The sequence below is a fragment of the Mytilus edulis genome, chromosome 8 (genome assembly GCF_963676685.1).
Source record: "Mytilus edulis chromosome 8, xbMytEdul2.2, whole genome shotgun sequence".
Classification (NCBI taxonomy): domain Eukaryota; kingdom Metazoa; phylum Mollusca; class Bivalvia; order Mytilida; family Mytilidae; genus Mytilus; species Mytilus edulis.
Genome location: NC_092351.1, coordinates 47,144,044 through 47,165,923, shown reverse-complemented (window position 1 = coordinate 47,165,923; position 21,880 = coordinate 47,144,044). Strand labels below are relative to the sequence as shown.

At 31.4% G+C, this 21,880-nt stretch overlaps 1 protein-coding gene and 1 long non-coding RNA gene across 2 annotated transcripts in view; both read right to left on the bottom strand.

The window, feature by feature from the left end:
* The window catches only part of LOC139484139 (fibropellin-1-like), a 134,253-nt gene that overhangs the window by 3,480 nt on the left and 108,893 nt on the right, over positions 1-21,880 (bottom strand). The window lies entirely within an intron of this gene.
* Positions 15,265-20,454, bottom strand: LOC139485756 (uncharacterized). Its single transcript, XR_011655384.1, has 3 exons — positions 20,336-20,454; positions 17,427-17,514; positions 15,265-16,731 (listed from the first exon to the last, which is right to left on the bottom strand). It is a non-coding gene; the product is annotated as an uncharacterized lncRNA (long non-coding RNA).

Below are 21,880 nucleotides of genomic sequence, written 5' to 3'. Positions count from 1 at the left end.
AGCGGACATTTTATTGTAGGATTTCACTGAGATTTACGGACCTAGCAAGCGATTTTTACGGCTTTGCTATTTTTTTACTCTAGGGAAAGTCTTGAGAGATATCTGCACCACGTTGTTTTATGAACCTTTAGTACATGTATGCCCTGATGACTGCAAATCGTGGGGTCGATTGGACTTGTAGTTTCCGAGTATAACTGATAACAAGGATGTGGATTTTTTTTTCAGAAGAGATGTAAGAACAATATTAAAATACAATTCTTCAAAGAACAATGGAAGGTCTTTCCACCTCGATAATAAGAATGAAATTAAAAAACGATGTTAGAAAATGTCACTCCTTGTTGATGTAATTTGGTTCTTCAAATTGATATAAAAATATAAGATTAATAGGTATATGCAGAAGACTTAATTGTTTTATTATGAACAGAAAATAATTTTTAGCAAAGGTTAAAATCTAGAACGTCAAATTGACCTTTGACCTTGACCTCAATTTCAAAGTCATAGGTCACAGGTTAGTGATCTCAAATCAAAAGACCCCAGGTCAATCATTTGTATGGTTGTGGAGAAATACATAAGGGGATAAAACTCCTATAAGGGTTAACCAAAACACTTCGACTGAAATAGATTGAAGTTGAGCCTTTGTGTAAACAGTAATTTGGCAAACAAATCATATTATTAACTGTAACAGTTTCTTTTGAATAACGATAACAAGCAAAATTCAAAATGTATAACATGACCTTGACCTTCGACCTTGATCTCAATTTCAAGGTCATAGGTCAGTGAACTCAAAACGGAAGGTCGGAGATCAATCACTTGTATGGTTGTGGAGAAATACTGATTTGAAATACATAAGAGGAGAAAACTCCTATAAGGGTTAACCAAAACACTTTGACTGAAATAGGTTGAAGTTGCCCCTTATTGTAAACAGTTATTTGGAAAACAGAACATATCATTTACTGTCACAGTGTCTGTGGAATAACGATAACAAGCAAAATTCAAAATTTAAACATGACCTTGACCTTTGACCTTGACCTCAATTTTCTTCAAATGGACCAAGGACTTCATATCAAAAGACTGTAGGGCTCTACGACTTATACTGTATGAATTTATCCAACACATCGCTTAGCTAAAAATTTTAAAGGGAAATAACACCCCTAAGATGTCTTCCGATCACTCAAGTCAAAATAAACCAAATCATTCTCAAGAGTAGACGAACAATTTGGTGAACAGTTTGCTAAAATCTTTTACTGTTTTAGACATAAAGCGATAACAAGAAAAAGGAGATTCGATATGTTGTAAGACAAAAAAGCATTTCAGACGGCAGAAGAAAAACAAAAATCAGAAGAAAAACAAAAGGTCTTCCCATGAAAAGTGGAAAGACCTAAAAATGTTTTTGTCTGAATAGAACTCACGACCCCTCTACCAAGTGGCATTTGCGATATGTCTTATAAGTAACGAGTTTCTATTTTTACTTTTCCAATTACATTCATGTCATTAACACTCTCTCTCTGGAATTTGAATATGAAATGAGATAAGGTCAGATAACTCCTAAAAACAGTAAGACCTTCCAATAAAATTTGACCAATTGATCACCGAGATATATAAAGAGCGTTGGAAGAAGATACCTTTTACTACGAGTTGCATGTTTTAAATCGAGTGCAGGTAGATGAAATACTCTCGGTTAACATACTTAGATAGGCCTGCTATGAATGTATGAGTGTTATATACCATTGTGTAGATAAATCAATGAAAACGGCGTAACAAGTTTTAGTAAGGTTGACAACGGAAAAAATCGAAATGAAACACATTTTCGCGACCGGTTGACACTTTTCAAAATGCAAGTTAAGTACCTTGTGTTATGAATTGGTATTGATGGAATTTATTTCTGAAACAAATGCCTTCTTTATTTACACCTGAGGTATCTTCAAATAAGCAGCACATCGTTCAGTCAGATATCATAAAGACCATATTTAATCGCTAAAGTTGTGTGATTTGTTATTTATTGTTTGACCTGTTCTGTCTTTCTTTACTATATACGTGTATTTGTCTCTTTTATTTCCCTCTATTTGCATTTTTTTTGTATACTATCTATTTGTTTTACCCATTTCTGCTTTAATTTATTTGTGAGTTCAGATTTGGCAGATTATCATATAAATATCATACAATAATTTTAAAGTTTTGCAGTTCCAAATTATTGCAAATTATTAGACAGCAAATTGAGGTTTTACATGCTCATTTAATATATGCCAAAAGAAACTGCAATAATGTTTAAACTGTTATAACGTTTTCAAAAATAATTATTTTTTCAAGTCAATTGATTACCTGTCAATCAATTAATAGGTAATTATTTAATCAATAAAGTAATTAATTTACTAATCAATTACTATCCACAATGGCATGTGTGCATTGAATATTGTTTTTTCTTTAATTATTTTAAATAATGTTGATCTAATAACTGCAAAATTAGGTTAAGCTAAGAGTCCATTCAAGTTAAAATGGTTTACCTGAACATGTGTAATAAACTGTCATATATTTAAAATCACCAACACATGGGTCCACACCAATGTCACCTGGCCGAATAGAGCACATCTGTTTGTTCTCACAATGTTGTTTAACCCAATTTGTTGAGTCAATGATGCATGGAAAACCATTGGTGTATGGTGCATGGTAACTAGTGCATGTTGTTCCATCATGTCTGCCATAGCTAGAACTAGTTATTGTCATTACTGAATATAAATCACATGATACCGTGTCTGTATCAAAATGACATATAATTTGTTCAAGGCCTACAAACCAAATTTACAAATTATTTTCTTTAACATTATCTAAATTTAATTGGGGTTATATAACTAGTGTCTTGTTTTACTGTAGATAATTAAGTACATGTACCATTGGTTCTGTGATTTTAGATAATATAAAAAAGACGATGTGGTATGATTGTGAATGAGACAACTCTCCACAAGAGACCAAATGACACAGAAATCAACAACTTTAGTTCAACGTATGGCCTTTAACAAAGAACAAGGTCCATATCGCATGTTTTCCTGTGGTAGATGGGTTCCTTTCTTCTCACTAACAATCAAAAAATTCAAACAAGTGTACATTCATACTTACAAACATTAAATGCGTGGTAACGAGCAGTAAGTTAGATGAGGTATAATCGTGAAATATAAAATTTACATACTTGACTTTCGTTCATTTTCGTAATAAACATAACTGCAAAATGTAACGCTTAAAGCTTTGATTTATTTTTATTATAAATTTTAATTGCAATGAACAATTGACGAAACACGTCAGATTACTAGCTGGAAGCTCAAACGTGTAAAACATTATAAAATATTTCAGACATGGCTGGTGAAAGAGTAAATGTTGATATATGCTTTTAACGTAAACAGAAGTATCAGTTTATCAATATTATCATTTACTATCCATAACCACTAGCATTTACATCTTATTCAAAAAATAAAATAGGAAGATGGTGTATGATGCCAATATACGATGATGACAAGTATCAATCAGAGTTCTTATGGAAAATATATAAGAAATATATGTATGTGATCACCAGGCAGTCTTTAAAAACAAAAAACATATCATTTTCCTTTTTTGAAATAGACAGAAATAATCTATCCCTTGCGTGTTTACAATTGTACGTGTACGATCATTTCCTTTAAGAACTTGTGTAAAACTCATCAATCTTCTGTAGAAAATCTGAGATTTCATGGTGCTTGATATGAACAATATAAATTAGTTTGTCCATCGAACAGTGGAAAGAGGGTTTGTGCATACGAAACACATATAAGACTTCTATTATCGATATGTGGCGGAGTTAATTTGTCATTCGTGACGTGAACTTCACTTGGATTTAATGCGACCGTCATACAATTGAGAGGTTTAGTTAGCTATACAACCCGGTTCAATCCGCCATTTTCTACACAAAAAATGCCTTAACCAAGTCGGAATCCAATCGTTTAATGTGTTTGGGCTTTTGTTGTTGCCATTTGATTAGAGCCTTTCCGTTTTCAATTTTCCTAGAAGTTCAGCATTAACTGTATTCAATCGCCTAGTTTAAATAAAAAGCGAAATTACCACAGGAGCCCAAAATGCGCAAAATGTCTGTACTATCGTACATTCTGTTTTAGTCAAATAATCAGATGACTCAGTATAAGAGTTATTGACATTTATTGACGTGTTTTATCTTGTGTACAAGTGTTTGTATGTTATTTTGAAAGCTATAATGGGAAAGCAGATAGAGTGAACGGGACAAATGGTCAGCTGTTTAATATTTTCTATAAAACCATAGCTTAAAACAGCCATTGGATGTATCCTTATTGAATTTACTACCATTAAATGAAATTTTTCAGTAATTTCAATAGTTTTCGAGTTTTTGCCTTCAATCATATCAATGGCGTTAACTGTTGTAAAAACTGTCAACATACAAATAGTCAGCAATACAAGATCTACCACTATAGTAAAAAGTCCACAAACATGGTTTTATTCCTATGGGAACGTTTGCTCTTTAAATAATTTTAACTACTTTTTTAAGTTATTGCTATTAGAGACACAATGTTACAAGAGTTGTTGCCCCTAAATGACGAATTTAAGGAAATTCAAGCATGTCTGAAAACATTATCATTTTTCTTTAAAAAATAATAATCTTACCTGCAACAAAGAGAACATAACAGAGGAAAGTGATAAAAACAAGTTTTTTTTTTCATTTGGTAGCTAGCTACATTTACCAGTTTGTCGTTAAAATCTCCTTTTATACTTTTTCAATCAAACTTATCATCATTTACGGCAGAGTTAATTGAACTTTTTTTTCAATTTTGTCCGTGTATCATGTTCCTTTTGTTGGTACGTAGAACGTTAAATTCAATTCATTCTTATTGTTCATTGTTCTTCATTGAATCCAAACCTCAACTACAAGACTGAAAATAGTTTTTTTTTCAAATTTTAAAAGTCTTGTTCAGTCCTGAAACTGTTTGGAATGTCGCTGTACTGCCTGCAGATAATTCTTGAGCTAAGTTGTGTTATGTTGCATTTGATTGCTCTGGCCAAGCATGTTTTACTTCATTCTAAATTTGTTCTTTAATTGTTATTGCATGCTATGTTTATGAGATTCAACTTTGTAGTACAGTTTCTTTTATATGTGAAATTAGATGGGATTCATTTTATGCAGTCAACGATTACACTTTTACACTTAAAGCAGCAATTACTGGCGAAACTTAGGGTCCCACGGAACTCTTCATGAATGAGACTGTTAAGTATATATAAATGTTTCTATTGAGTTCTTAATGACAGAAATAATATATCATTCTCAATAACTTGTTAAATTCCTCGAGGCTTCGCCAAATCAACCCCACTACAAAGAGGCCCTCAGACCCCTGTAAAGTTTCGGGCGTACTCGTAGAAATGGCTTAGCTACGCCACTGGTCATATTTTGTAAAAGTAAACCATTATCGGTCAAAATATGAAATTCAACAAGGAGCCTTGTCTCACACCGAACTACAAGCTATGAAGGGCATAGAAATTACTAGTGTAAAATCCATCAAACAGGAAAACCAACGGTTTAATCTCTATAAAAACAACAAACGAGACAAACAAATATACAATAGAAGCCTTGTTTTATTTTACTTTTTTTTATATAAAATTATGTCAAAACTTTTCAAAAGAAAAGTAATCATATTCATGTATGGTAACTACATAATTCTCACATGATTTGTATCGAAACAATCAGGAAACTTTTTTTTTTAAGGATTAGGAATAAATGACAAAAATTCCGAAAAAAGTAGTTCCACTTTTTTGTAGAGGTTGTAATAATGATGTTAATTTCATAATAAAGACAAATACAGGTGCTGTCAGAAAAAATAAAAAAAATATTAGGAAAGTTGCAAAAAATTAGATATAGTGCATAATCTAGCAAATTAGAAAAATACTCACCATACACTGTGATTTTGTCTCGTTGATGAAATAGAAACAGTAATAAGATATACTTCAGTCGTCCGTACATAGTTGTCTTATATGTAAGACACAGACCTTAAATCCGCTTTTAGTCCGGTTGATTCTTAGATGCAATGAGCTTATAAATAAAGACTTTTTAACGTATCCTTTACGTAGACAATTCTAACCATGCAATTAAAAAATCGAACTTATGACAATAACTTTTATTAACATATTTACATTTGTTAATAGATACTTCCAATACCGGTACCTTATCCCGGCCTCGTTAACATTAGTATAGAACATCTATTCTGGTTATTTATGTTAGTACACAAATTTTCATTAATCCGGATATAATTCATATCTTTACCTGAATGATTAAAACACATTTTCAAGTAGTCAGCATTTATTTGTTTTCCAGGAATTTAATTTAATGAAAACTTTCAAATTACTTTGAATACATGAACCATGCACGATGCACAATATCACACTAGCTGTTGGTGAACTATAAAGACACAAAGTCGATATCTCATTTGGATAAATTATTAATGTTTGTCAATAGTGTTTCAGTAATAGTGTAATGGTTTATCTCAATTGCATAATTTTCCAAATCCATGGTTATTTAAAGAATTTCAATAGCGCTTGCTTTCGATTTTTACATTAATAAAAGAAGTTTTAATGGAACTTATATGTTTGTATTTCTTAGTTTATAATTTTACATGTAAATCGATAAATAAAAACAAAATCGCATTTTAAAGATATGATCAAATGGTAAAACCATTATGTTTAGATGGATTAAGTGTTGATAAGGGATGTGTATACATTTGTTTTGAACAATTTGATTATATGCAAAATCTATTTTCTAATGTTTTAGAAAATTTAAAAAAAAGGAGAATATTACAAATCAATCTGAGTTTAGGGATCTATATGTACTACAAAACAAGTTCAAACTTTCAAATATGCATGGAATCAAATGTACAGTAGTTGTAGTCTGTTTATGTAGTTCGTACGTTTCTCTATTTTATATAGACAAGTACACACCCGTGATATCGCGGGTCCGTGACTTAATTGAAGTATATAACTATGCCTAAGCCTTATTTTAGTAATTGGTATTGTCATCTGATAAAGTCATGTCGATTATAAGATACAGTTTTCTCTGCTTTCAAATCTTTCTGTTTGAACCCGTCGACCTGGAACTTATCAATAATTGGTAATATTAATTATTTGGAAAACAAAAGGTCCTGGCTATCCAGGAATGAAGTATTTTTTAATCAACAGCACTGTCCTATATTAGTTATATTAGAAAGTCTTGCTGATTGCTGAATAAAACTAAAATAGGGAACAATTTGACAATGATTGAATTTAGTAGTGTCAGCCCTTTGATTATGACCCGTGTATATAGCAAAATCCCAAATACACCGTTTGGTGGTGCGCCTGTCAAATGCAGAATGTACAGATAAGGTAATAGCTAACAGGTGAATATACTATTGGTATCGGTATCGGATTCGACTTGAAACTTGTTAATTATTGGCAATATTAATTATGTGGAAAACAAAAGGGTCTGGAGTGGTGTAATTTTTAATCTATACCATTGTCCTATATAAGTTATATATAGAGTTGAATTCTTTGATTTGTCGTTTTTACCCAATGACGACTGACAAATTGGACGTCGCAATTTTAGTATTATAGATTAGACCGTTGGTTTTCCCATTTAAATGGTTTTACATGACTAATTTTTGGGGCCCTTTATATATTGCTGTTCCGTGTGAGCCAAGGCTCCGTGTTGAAAGCCGTACCTTGACCTATAACGGTTTACTTTTATAAATTGTTATTTGGATGTAGAGTTGTCTCATTGGCACTCATACCACATCGTCCTATATTTATGGAACATGAGTCTGTGTGTTAAACAACCAATCATATGTATATTTTTTGTTTATGTCTTTGATACTAATTTTACATATTATTAGCATTTGACAATGTAAAATGGATACGTCAATAATAGAAAGCAGTTGGAGATTCTATTTTTGTCTAATTTCAGAAATCAGTTGACATGGAGAAACATTTGAAAGTTTTACATATTAAGTTGTGGGTAAAAACTACTTCCGTATTTCTACTTTGAATAATGATATTGTGTTTCGGAAAGACATCCGTGTTTTATAATAAACATTTTTTTTAAAGAAAATGGTTGATTGAAAATAAACATGAGGTATGAATATTGAACAGCAGGTTTACAACATTATTAGCAATGTGTTTGTAAAAACACAATGTATCTATGAATACAAAGATTGATATTCTTCGGAAAAGGCGAGGTTCGCCAAATTAATCTTCGATAATAAAAACATTGTGTTTTCCTACAATTTCAATCTAACACAATAAATAACATTTTCTAATTTCATTGTGTATATTAAGGCTAAATAAAGGCAATTGTAGTATACTGCCGTTAAATAGTCAAAAATCAATTAATCCGGATCACAAACCAAAACCCAGGGAATACATACACTGTAAGCGGACAACAACGGAATATAAGACACAATGAACTGCTACAAACACATACGCAAGCATACATATATATATTTATCCTGCAATTGGGTGTTCTACTATACAGATAAGTCCTAAAGATATCGCTATGCTGTATCTGTATACTATACAGATATCGCTTAAAAACTCCGCCCACTGCCGGACTGAATATATATGAACCTGCGTGACCTCAGAATGTGTATTGTCGCATTCCAATTACGTATCAATTGCAAATTAACGATTTCTTTTATACGTTCTGTTTGTTTTCAAACATTTCTTTTGAGCAATAAGAATCACATCAATTTTCTGATAACATACACACATGAACAACAGTCTTTTCTACAATGACAACTATCGATTTCAAAACTTGAATGTGTATGAATGTGCAACAAAAACAACCATGTCAATTTCAGCATGCATGTTTAGTACATGTCGAGTCTGAAGCGTAAGACAACTCGTACACTCCTGTTTCAAATTGGACACTGTTTTGTTACTTGTTTTTACTTTTGAAATTACTTGTAATGTTAAAATAGATAATAATTGAGCGATGTCTTTAAATATCAGCTGTATTTGTAATCGACTCGAAACAGGTGTAATAGCTCGCTAAAAGCTCGCATACACCTTGTTTCCTAGCCTCGTACAAATACAGCTGATATTTAAAGACACTAAACAGTTATTGTCTATATATAGACAACCATTAACCATATTCATGATATTCTTATTTTAACTTTTGGTGGTCATTATCAAATTTTCTAATAAATGTATACATAAACATGTTTAACCCCGCCGCAATTTTTCTCCTGTCCCACGTCAGGAGCCTATGGCCTTTGTTAGTCTGGTATGATTTTAAATTTTAGTGTTTTTGTGTATAATTTAGAGTTTAGTATGACATCCATTATCACTGAACTAGTATACATATTTTTAAGGGGCCAGCTGAAGGACGACTCCGGTTGCGGGAGTTTCTCGCTACATTGAGGACCCATTGGTGGCCTTCGGCTGTTTTCTGCTCTATGGTCGGGTTGTTGTTGCCTTGACACATTCCCCATTTTCTTTCTCAATTTTATTAGTAGATTTCTTTTTAAATTGTCCTGAATATAACATCATAAAAAATAATAAAATTATGAATGTTTGTTCAGTTGATATCTTAATTTCGTCAACTGATACAATTGAGAACGGAAATACGTCAGATCGACAACAATCCGAACGAAAATCCGACGGATACCAACGGGTCTTCAACTAGGCTTAATGTTGGAGATATAGACGTATGGAGAACATTGCATTAGATTTAATCCAATTCCATAACTTGCAAACTGTAAACAAATAATTCTATAAAAATATTCTATTATTGTATAGTATAAAGTGTTTGTAAAAATGATGATTCGAAAAAGGAAAAAATGTTACACAAATGTTTCGTTATTTGTTTGAGTAACATTTGATATATGTATTTGTTTTTATAACGATTTGATTAGCGCATAGTATCAATCTGTTATCTAATAGTATTAGTTGATTGCGAAGATCTGAACTTATAAAAGTATATTAACTCGCGATACCTGGGAAATATTCAAACATATGATTGATAATCCCACCTTTATTCTTTAAACATATTTGTCATTTGATATCACATCAATATTACACTTAATAGATAGCAGTTTCCTTCTTCCTGGATTCTTCTTTTTTGAAAATTTATTGCAAGAATTTGAACAGCTACAGAAAATCCTAACACATAGTGATCCTCAATTGATTAATCAGGGATTGATTTAAAATGCACATCCCATGTTTAGGTACACTTAACAGTATTTCGCAGTGTTTTTCAGAGGACCCAAAAGAAAAATGTAAGACAGAGAGAGCAACGTTTAATAAGTTTGATGTGAAGCAGATTTGAGGAATTCTTGGATATCAATGTTCCTTTACTTTGAAATATATATTTGGGTCCTTACTGCTTTGCGTAGAATGTAACTGGTGTGTGGAAAAAGCTAGAACAGTAAATTTCGGAAACATTTTATTATATATTTTTTTAATTGTAGTTTGATTTATTTGAGAAGTTATGATTTCACAAAGAAATTTTGGGACAATTGATGGGACAGTTGACACAAAACTGATTTTTTTTGTCCTTACGTTTTTATTCATTTCAAATCAACTAATGCTATCTACATTAGGTAGACACATTTCCAAAACAATTACCCACACACATGTGTAACACCTAAACAGTTACTTGTATATTCAAATTTCACACACAGGATGTCTGTGAAATGCAATTCTCATCTTTTTTTATATAGGACGAAAAAAGGCAAAAACGACATTTACAAACGCAACGTAGTAAATAAAACCATGCGTTCATTAAACCTTCAATACTATTACAGTATAACCTGTCTAATCCAACACTATAGATTTCCAACATCCTGGGTCCCAGTGTGTCGGATAACACAGGTTACAATGTATACCCTTTTGTTCTCTCCATGACTAGAGTTATTGTCTGTGTAAGATTGATAACAAATGGAAAAGTCGTTGCTTGAATACGTTTGATGAAAGTTATGAACTTTATTCTTTAGTTTTCTATGTTGTGTTATGTGAACTATTGTTTATCTGTTTGTCCTTTTCATTTTTAGTAATGGCGTTGTCAGTTTATTGTCGATTTATGAGTTTGACTGTCCCTCTGGTATCTTTCGTCCCTCTTTTATGAAATTAAATGTATGTATGTTTAATACATGCACTGGAAATCTTTATGTTTAAACTTAAACAACGACTAATTCAGTTTTATTGTACTAGCGTAAGATAGAAAAAAAAAGCATCTATGGTATCAGAGAAAAATTAGCTCCCATTAAAAAAGCAAGAAATCGGATTTTTTGTTTGATAAAAGATTTTTTTATTTTTTATTTTTGATAATTGTTGAATGCAGTCGTACATTGCGTACGTAAACTTTAATATTGTTATTAATAAAGTATTCTTAAAAAAAACATCAACATGTTTGCTTCATTCAAAATTAGGATGTTATCGTTAATCCGATTTATAGTTTTATATTATTCTTTTGATAAAGAGTCATCACTTCATTTACTTATTTCAATGGATTCAATGGATACGTTCCAAAAAAATCATGTAAAGGCAATATCAATCAGTTAACATGACAATATGCAACAGGAAGAAACAATAGGGCTTCACCCCCTATGGATACTAACCCTCTATGGATCCGTATGGGGTCAGTAGCTAACATTATAACTTATAAGGTCGTCCAGGATGACGGTGGCAGAAAATCGAACTACTACTTTAATAGTCATGGATTTTTTTTAAAAAACATTTAAAACAGAGCATCATGTGTTAAGCTGAGTCAAAATGTTCTACTAAATACACATGATACAAGAGGCTTAGTAAAGTATGGACAGCTGTCGGTTAAATTCTGCTGCTTTATGATAAATGAATAAAAAGCATAACCAACACCATTAACATTTTTACTCAGTTTCATCATAATATTTGAGTAGAATCATTAGTGTTTCGGATTGATCAGTTAGTATTGGAAGTTGTGACATTATTGAAGGAAGTTACAATTTTCACTGCATAAGGTAATATAGCCTGTCAATACTCATTGGTGTTGAACATGTTGAAAGACATAATAAATGTTTCGCATTATAATCTTTCTTTTATTGTGTTTTACATCTGTAAAATATAGTAAAAGATCAAAAGATAGATGAGAAAAATGTCTTTTTTAAGGATTATCATTATCCACTGTGATAAACTAAGAAATATTTTGCCATTGAAGTCAATGCAGCACTGTTTAGTAAATTGTCATCAATTAACTATGGTGGTGATGTGAACAAAGTTATTGCATCTACTGAACATTCTGAACGTCGATTTAACAGATCTTGAATTTACCTCTATGGATGCGTTTGGAAAGTGAGTGTAAGACTGAAATAAGTTAAAAGTTTATTGTTTGGTTTTTTGACATCTGTTGTTTACATGGGTGGCATAGCCTTGACGTCTATCCTTTTAACAGCTTTCAGAAATGCGGTATGGATGCAAGACATAGTTTTTATATCTATATATATGTTGACTTGTCATGAGAAACTTCGAATGCGAGTAGCCAGGATAAAGCTTATATTTTTTTCCGACTTATATTTTGTAATTACCTCACTCTTATAGGTTTTTTCTTCAATTTTGGATGTAGCGATCGAGTCCAAAATAACGCAGTCGACTGCTTTTGAAATACTATAATTACTGTTATAGTGTAAATGTTGTATATACATTCTTAAATTATGTATAAATGTGCACTATAAATCTTACATATTTCAATAAAGTTTACTATTATCTTGAAATAAACAAGTGTACAATAGGTAAAAAGAACTATAAATGGCAAAATAAACAATCATCAAAGAGTGAAAAAAACGAAATACGTTTCGAAACTTTATAAACTAAATCTTACTGTTGTGTGCGGTTATGGATATGTTTGTGCCTTGATTATAGTCAGTCCGCAGACTGGATTTATTATTCAATATAAAATAATAAGTTACTTGCAAATTGTATCGCTACTCATCATGATTCGTATATTTTACTTTAGATAGTGACATTATAACCTACGATCGCCTTAGTTACCTCCAATTTTGTCTATAACAAACTAATATTATTAGTACAAACTAACTCTTATTCTCTACTTAAGGTAGCACAATACAAAGATTTTTCATCCCCAATCAGACATCTTTAAACTGATGTAATTCCACTCATCTTTCTTTAAATCTTATAAATGAGGTACCAAAAGAAAGAAGAAGGATTAATCTTTCAAAGTGTGATAATTTCATTATGACATAATTATTACATCATTAATTGTTATGTAATTAGTTGCCATATTGTGATGTCTATACTTGAATGAATTTAGCTTCTTTGTTATTCATAGCATGCCAAAATATTTTATAGATTCTTGCACAACACAGTTTGACCTCCAAAACTGTGTCTCAGATTTTTCCTATTGTATTTCATTCTCTCATAAATCTTCAATGAAGTTTGCAACATCAATTCATAAGAGATCACTAAATTAAATTGGGTATAAAATTTGTTCTATTGATGTTTTTGGAAATCTGAGACACAGTTTTGGAGGTCAAGCTGTGTTGTACAAGAATATATAAAATATTTTGGAATGCTATGAAGAACAAAGAAGTTAAAATCATTCAAGTGTGGACATCACAATATAGCAACTAATTACATAATAATTAATTATGTAATAATTATGTCATAATGAAATTATTCCAATTTGAAAGTGTTATCTTTCTTCTTTCTTTTGGTACCTCATTTATAAAATATAAAGAAGAATGAAATGAATTACATCAGTTTAAAGTTGTCTGATTGGGAGTGAAGAAATCTTTGTATTGTGCTACCTTAATGACATACGATAATATGCATAAAATACATATATCGATTTGAATCATCCTTCTTAATTTTTAAATTCAATCTGTTACAATCTTTTTCTAAAAATATATAAAACTTGAGATAATATTCTCAAATACCTTTCTAACAAAACGTTTTTTACAAGGCTTGTGATTGTCTTCGTCAGCATAAATGCACTAGTACATGTATCATCATTCGATTAAAGAGTACCACAGCTAAAGGTAGAACTTTGAAATAATATCTCGTCAAGTATAGACGTTAATGAATTGCTCTTAATGTAAGTAAATATATGTAGTATATCCTACCATGCATACTAGTAAATGCACGAGATTTTTCACTACAAAATGAATAAACAGGAATGATTAGTTTTTATCGTCTGTTGAAATAAATGTTCTTATTTAAACGTCACACATACTAACATAATACATGTACTTTTGAGCGTTTCAGTAGCATGAGTCTAGACAACTCTTACAAACCGAACGAAAGAAGATGAAAACACTTGTGTCTACATTTTACATTACATTCTAAGATAACTTTTTTGTAAAAATTATGGAAGTTGGGAATGTGTCAAAGAGACAATAACCCGACAACAATGACATTGTTAGTTTTTTCAACTTTATAGTTTGAATGTTCCTTTGGTGTCCTTCGCCTCCCTTCTAATGTATCTTTCCACTTTTGTAAGATTGTGTTGATGGGAGAGCTGTAGTAGTCTTTTCAATTGATAGGCATCACTCAAAATTTATCCCATAATTTTCGACAGAACAAAATACCTGTACGAATATGACTGTATTTTGTTTATTTGATGTGTTTACGCTTTTTACTTTTCAATTTAATCAAAATTTCTGTTTTTTAAGTTTTCTTGGAATTCGGTATTTAATATTATTTTACTTTTGATTTCTTGTATAAATGTATGTCTATCAAGTAACTTTTGTGTTGTTTTATCGCTCTCGCTTTGAAATATACATATGTCCCAACCATCGACTTTTCTTCATCCTTACAAAAATAAAGATACTTCGGAGAGAATCCTCAAAGCTTAGCATGCTTATCATGATCAAAACGTAGACATTTTTTACAAAACTGTATGTTCATACAAAAGGCACCTTCCTCGTCATCAGTCAGTTATCTATAACAAATCTTAGTCCGATTTTCATGAAAAATAAAACGTGAAAAAAAACAAGAGGTTATGTTATGAAAGGATTTAGGACACTTTTAGAAATAATTAAAAATTGAAATAAAATAGAGCTTATAAAAACAAAAATTACATATTTCTAATTTATTAAGTCAGTTAAAAAGAATATAAATGTCAAATAACTTATTGGCATAAGAAAATATAACAAGAAGAAAATACAAAGAAAAGAGTTCATCAATCATAAGAGTAACATTCATTATATAAGATACACGATCAAGCTAAAAGTACAAATCAAGAATATTAGTTAATAGGTTATGAACAGTCTCCGGGACAAGTTTGCAATTCCGCTGAGTGCAAAAGTTGTCACCTTAATTTTTGGAGTTAAGTCAAAACAAAGTTGATAACTTGGTTGGTATTGGTTCCCTGATATTTGTCCTAAAATTTTTTGGATCTAGCACCACTGTTGAAAAAGTTATGCCCCTTTTTTCAACAATTTCCTCAGAGGAAAAGTACTTTTCCTCAAGGGAAATCAAATTTCCCTGAAGGAAAAAGATTTTTCCTCAAGGGAAATTGTTTTTTCCTCAAGGGAAAAAGATTTCCCTTAGGAAATTTGCTGCATAATTATTTCCTTTGAGGAAATTCTATTTCCTTAGAGGAAATTCTTTTTCCTTAGAGGAAATTCTTTTTCCTTTGAGGAAATTTGCAGCTTCAAATTTTCCTTGGAGGAAATACTTTTTCCTGTGAGGAAATTTGTAGCTTCAAATTTTCCTTGGAGGAAATACTTTTTCCTGTGAGGAAATTTTTGACAAACACTTTTCCTTGGAGGAAAATTCAAGACAACAAATTTCCTCTAGGGAAATCATTGTTCTTCAAATTTCCTCTAAGGAAATTTCTGAAGATCAAATTTCCCTTAAGGAAATGTTTTCCCTTATTTTTACTTGTTGAACATTTCTTCACTACACCATGTATACAAACAGTATGAATATAATAATAACAAGACTGTATAATTGATGCAAATGATATTTAAAACTTTAATAAATGTTTGACTCAACATTTTAATGACATTGAAAATAATACAGTCTGACTGTTTAGATCTAGGTATTGTTTATACTTTTTTTATAAATTTAACTTTGATTTAAAAAAAATTTTGGAGCAAATGCTTCTATTTTCTTTGTAATTGTTTCAATGCGATACATTAATAAGCAACCAATTTGAATGTCATACCATTTGTGGTGTTCTAAAGAATTTGTTTATATATTTGCAGATTAAATAATAAAATAAACACTTTTCGTGTTATTTTAAATTAGAATTTCTTCTGTTTCAGATTGTGTACAGTTATTCAATCCACTACGTAAGAATTCAGTGAATACATTATTCCATTCACTAAACAATTCCCTTCAATTCTAAGAGAAATCATTTTTGCAAATTGTTCTTCAATGATCTTCTTCTGTATATTTGATATGAGGGAGCGATGTAAATGAGTGGATAAAACTGGTGTTCCTTTTTTCAACAACAAAATAGCATTTGTTCAGCATTCTCCTTTCTTTTGATTAAGATATGTTGTTGATTTTATGCAATAGTGTTTTTGTGTATCTATGATAGAACTCCATTTTGTTTATGGTCATTATCATGTGATAATGTTGAAATTTCCTATTTCTTTTTTGCAGGAAAGCACACATTCCATTTCAAATTAATCCAATTATGCACTATGTAAATAAATTTCAACTATAAGTTTCCTCTTCAGTAATGACCTATTGATCATTAAAACCAAGATGTCTAATCACCTATAAATACACAAAATAAACAAATAAAATGTTATAAATGGAGAGAGAAACAGCAATAAATGTTTTTCATGTGTATCTTTCCTTATTAAAATACATTAAGTAAACTTGAACTCGAGAAAAATAAATAACTGCGATGTAGACTAGAAAGTATAAAATGCCAAATAAAGTATTCACGAAAAATTAGTTGATTTACAGAAGTCAAGTCCCTGTTTGCAGGAAATTTACATCATTGGTTGTCTGGTGGAGAGTTGTCTTATTGGCAATCATACCACATCTTATTTTTATATAACCTTGCCATATTCCTATTGTGCCTGTCCAAAGTTCAGAGCCTGTAGCTTTTGTCAGTTTAGTCTGACACTAAAATTTAGTGGTTGTTGTTGTTGTTGTTTCATACCGGTCATATTTATTTTTTGTAATTTATTTTGTTATAAACTAGGCAATTACCATGATTAGTTTTACAGTTTGGATTGTTTCAATGTTTCATCTTTAGGTCTTTTATAGCTGCCTACTTTGACTATAGTATAGGGTATGGATTTTCTCATTATTGAAGGTCGTAACAGGCCTACAATTGCTTTCTCAAAGCCATGTTAGTTTTCATATTTAATATACCACATCTTTTAATTTTTATAGTAATCATGATACTAGTAATCATCTTTCAAGTTCAATAACTTTTTTAAAATTGAAAGGTGCCTTACCATTTAGGTTTAGTTGGCTTCTGCAAATTTTACATTGCCTATCATTTCTGCTGTATATAATTTCTCTGTATCTTCTATAGTTCTTGTCCTATACATAAAGAGTAAAAGTTGAATGACATCTTGCATTAATATTTTTTTCTGTTTAATGTACATTATGTATATTAATGTGTGTTTAATAAAAATCTAAACCGTGAGTGCTTGATAAGCTTCTTGCCCTTATAGCTGGTCTTTAAGCTTTAAATGAATTTTAATGATCGACTAAAAAACTATGAGCACTGTGCAAATAAGACCCCTGACCTCCAAAAAAAAAAAAAACATGCACAAACAGTGGTATTTATTGACATAAAACATGTATATAATTTGGCTCCCATTTATAGATATATATCTCAAGTGACTATAAGTTTAAGGCTGTGATTTTTTTAACAAATCCATAAATTTCTAAAACCTTTCAAAGTTTTTGAAAATGGACAATTTTAAAATAACTTTGCAACAACTAAAGTTCCTTAACTCTGCATCTTATAAAAAAATATACATGATAAATAGGGAATGATACTCCAGCTTGCATATTATTCAAAGTTTTAAAGGAACATAACTGAAGAACGGTAAAAGTTTTACTACCAAAATTTGAAATTGATCTGATTAAAATTGTGATAAAAAGTATTTTTTTAAAGTTTAATAAAATTTGGTTGAGGGAAACTTAAGTTAGAAGGCCGAAACATTTTTTTCCATTTTTAAAGAACATAACTATAGAATTTAGTAAAAGAGACACTACCAAAATTCAAACTTAATCTGTATTTTGTGATGATAAGCATTGTGTATTGATTTCATAACATTTGGTTGAGACAAACTAAATTTTAGAGAACAGGAAACCAAAAATTCAGCATATTTTCCCCATTTCTAAAGGGGCATAACTCTGATACTCTAGTACAGTACACTGACATCACCAAAATTCAAACTTGATATGAGAATTGTGATAACAAGCTTTTGTAAAAGTTTAATTGAATTTGGTTGAGGCAAACTAAAGTACTGTAAGAGAACAAAAAACAACTTTGGGACAGACGGACAAACGATCTGACAAGTGTTAAACATTATGCCCCCTCCACTTTGGGTCATAACAATAAAAAGGGAGTTTGTCAAGATATAAAAACAATTCACCAAAGTTTCATAAAAATTTGTGAAAGCATTCTTGAGACTATCCTAATCCCAAGTCATGATAGTACAATGACATAAATCAGATTTTTTTTTAAATTAAAAGGAAAATTATCATGTTTATGTTATACAAAAATAATTCACCAAGTTTCATGAAAATTGCTCAAAGCATCAGTGACGGATCCAGGGGGGGGTTCCGGGGGTGCGCACCCCCCCCTTTATTTTTGCCGATCAATGCATTTGTATCGGGACAAATGTTTTGCACCCCCCCTTTGCCCTGGGTGCCCTGGGTTAGCACCCCCCTTTCGAAAATTCCTGCATCCGCCCCTGAGCATTATTAATAGTATACGTACTGGAAAAATCCCCGCTTTTATGAATAAAATCCCTAACTTTAAATTAAAAATTTAAAAACCCTAAAAATTAAAAAGGAGCTTAATTATCATGATTATATCAATAGATAATTCACCAAAGTATTATGAAAATTTTATGATTAATGTATTCTAATTCCAAGACTATTTAAGACGTGGTTTGTTTGAATTAAAAAAGTTGGAATAAAGTACCTGCTAGAATTCAGGAGAATTAGACCAAATCAGGCTATCTTCTAGATTATCAGACAAATGACTGTACATAGAAAGGGAATTTTCTTATTTAGCTATTTGTTATCTCTGTCCTTAATATATACTGAACTAAGCCATTTTTTCACATATTTTTTTTGTTTTTTCTCTCTTGTGACTTGTTATTTAACATAACAAAAAAAACCAAAGGCAATGAAAGAGAAACTGACAATGCCAAGGCAAAACATAAGATGCAGAAAAGAAAAACAAAACAAAACACTAAGCAACACCAACATCACCAAAAAACTAGTGTTGAATTCATGTGCTCAGTCAGTCAGTGAGAGTTCGCAGATCCTGACCTACTATATCTATGCTTAAAAACCTAAAAATCATATAGTTCTAAACATATTTTGTAAATTTATACTTGATTAAAATGTTGTCATAAATAGCATAGACACCTCTGAGTTTTGAGAACCACATGTGTTAATTGTGCGAGTATAATCATTGATAATCATGCACAAGATTGACTTTTAAAAGCCTATATATTGAAATTTTCTGAAAATATTGCATGCATTTATTAATATGACCAATTTCAAGAAATGCACAAAGATGTGAGATGATTTATATAATTGTAATTTCAGGAATTTACAGTACAGGCTTTTATCCTCACTGCATTTTGCACTTTTCCTAATTCAGGAGCCAGAAGTTATGGCCTTTGTGACCTTTGTATGATTTTTATTTTAGTTTCTTTTTTTTATATTGAAGAGTTTAGTATGACGTCCATTATCACTCAACTAGTATACATTTTTGTTTAATGGCAAGCTAAAGCAGCCTCACAGGCACGGATCCAGGGGGGGCTGAAGGTTGGACATGTTGGAACCCCCTTTCTTTATTGGACGATCAATGCATTTGAATGGGGACATGTAGTTGGACACCCCCCCCCCCAAAAAAAAACTGTCCTGGGTTAGGAACCCCTTTATATGACTAGATCCACCCGTCTCAGGTTGCGGGATTTTCTCGTTGCATTGAAGACCCATCGGTGACCTATGGCTGTTATCTGCTCTTTGGTCATGTTGTTATCTCTTTGATACATTCCCCATTTCCATTTCCATTTTCTTTTCGGTTCTATTATAAATATTAGAAACGAGTTTGGCGCCTTTACAAAAATATAATTGTCTGTGCTGATAGGGGAGTATGTGTGCATACCAATATTTAAATTTTCTAGGCCTTCTTTTTGAATATTTTGTGCATTTCTTGGTAAAATACTGTCAGACCTCGAGTGCTGTTGTTTTACAAAAACGGTCAAGTAATGTAGGGGAAAGAAACTAACTAAAAAGACTAAAATAAGCCACAACTAATGGGGGTCTCATTGGGGGTTCTGTTCACGGATCCCTCTTAGTTACTACTTATTTTTTTAGATTCTCGCATGATGCCATCCCGCGTACACTATGTAAGTGAACAATTCTGCTATTTTTGTAATTTCCCATGTCCCGCTAAACTTCATTTCGCGTTTTCACGGCACAATAATTTGAGGGAGGATAGGACCTTTATCGGGACTGCGGGATCGGGTGTTTTTAAGCTCTGGATTTCGGGATTGACCCTTTCGGGCTACGATAATTCTTTTTTCGAATTTCGGGACCTCTGGATTTCGTGTTTTTTAAGCCCGGGATTTCGGGATTTCGTGTTTTTAAGCTCGGGATTTCGGGATCAGTACCCCTCCTACCCTCCCTCATAATTTGACTTTCATGTGTCACGTTTACAAAAAATACGCCTCGACAATCCCGAGTCCCGCTCAGACCCCCCTTATAGGTACATAATGAATAGTTTACTATGTAGTCAGTAGTCGGGTCAAATACACATGTATACACTTTTAGACGACCTTAGATTCATTTCACAGCGAAAATACTCATTTATATTGAACATTTTAGATCACTTTACATTTAGATTTTATAACTTTTAAAATAAAGACCATATAGATTTAAGATCATTTAATCGAAAGATTATAATTTGTCAATGCGCAACTGTAACCAGGTACTGAATATTTTTTTTGCATGCGTTAAGTTAAAAGTGCCGGGAATAGAAAAGCAAGTTAAACTTCTCATCTGGACTTTTTAATAAGTCTGTATACCGGACCTCTTCTCTATTTTGGGATTGAAAAAAAATCTAAAGTTAAAAATGCGGTTTTGAGCCTATTTCTTCTTTTTAATTTGGTAACACGTTAAGCCATTACCCAGGAAACACATGACGTCCTTGCGACGTTATGTATTGGTCGCTGGAAGGTCATGGCTGACGTTACGTTAGTACGACGTTGTTGCAACGTTGTGAGAATGTAATTTTACGTCACGTCAGATACGACGTAGAACCGACGTCAGGACAACGTTATTATTGTTTTTAATAACGTTTATATTACGTTGTTGCAATGTCATATTGCGACGCATCTGTCACGTATCTGTGACGTTATAGCAACGTCGTCATATTTTTGGTCGATAAAGTATTAAGTTGATTTTTACGCTATTATAAAAGAGGAACCATGTTTTTGTCATCAATTAAACATCGTAATAATAAAAAAAATAATAAAAAATAATTGCAATATGTTACAGTACTGTACATCGATCAAATAAATCACGTAATTTAAACGTTGTAGCAACGTAATTGTCGACATCCCTAAAATTTACAATAGCAAAATTTCTTCTTTTATTATGTACTAGATTTAATTTGTCTTGTTTGTATTGGTAGAACTAATGAACAATA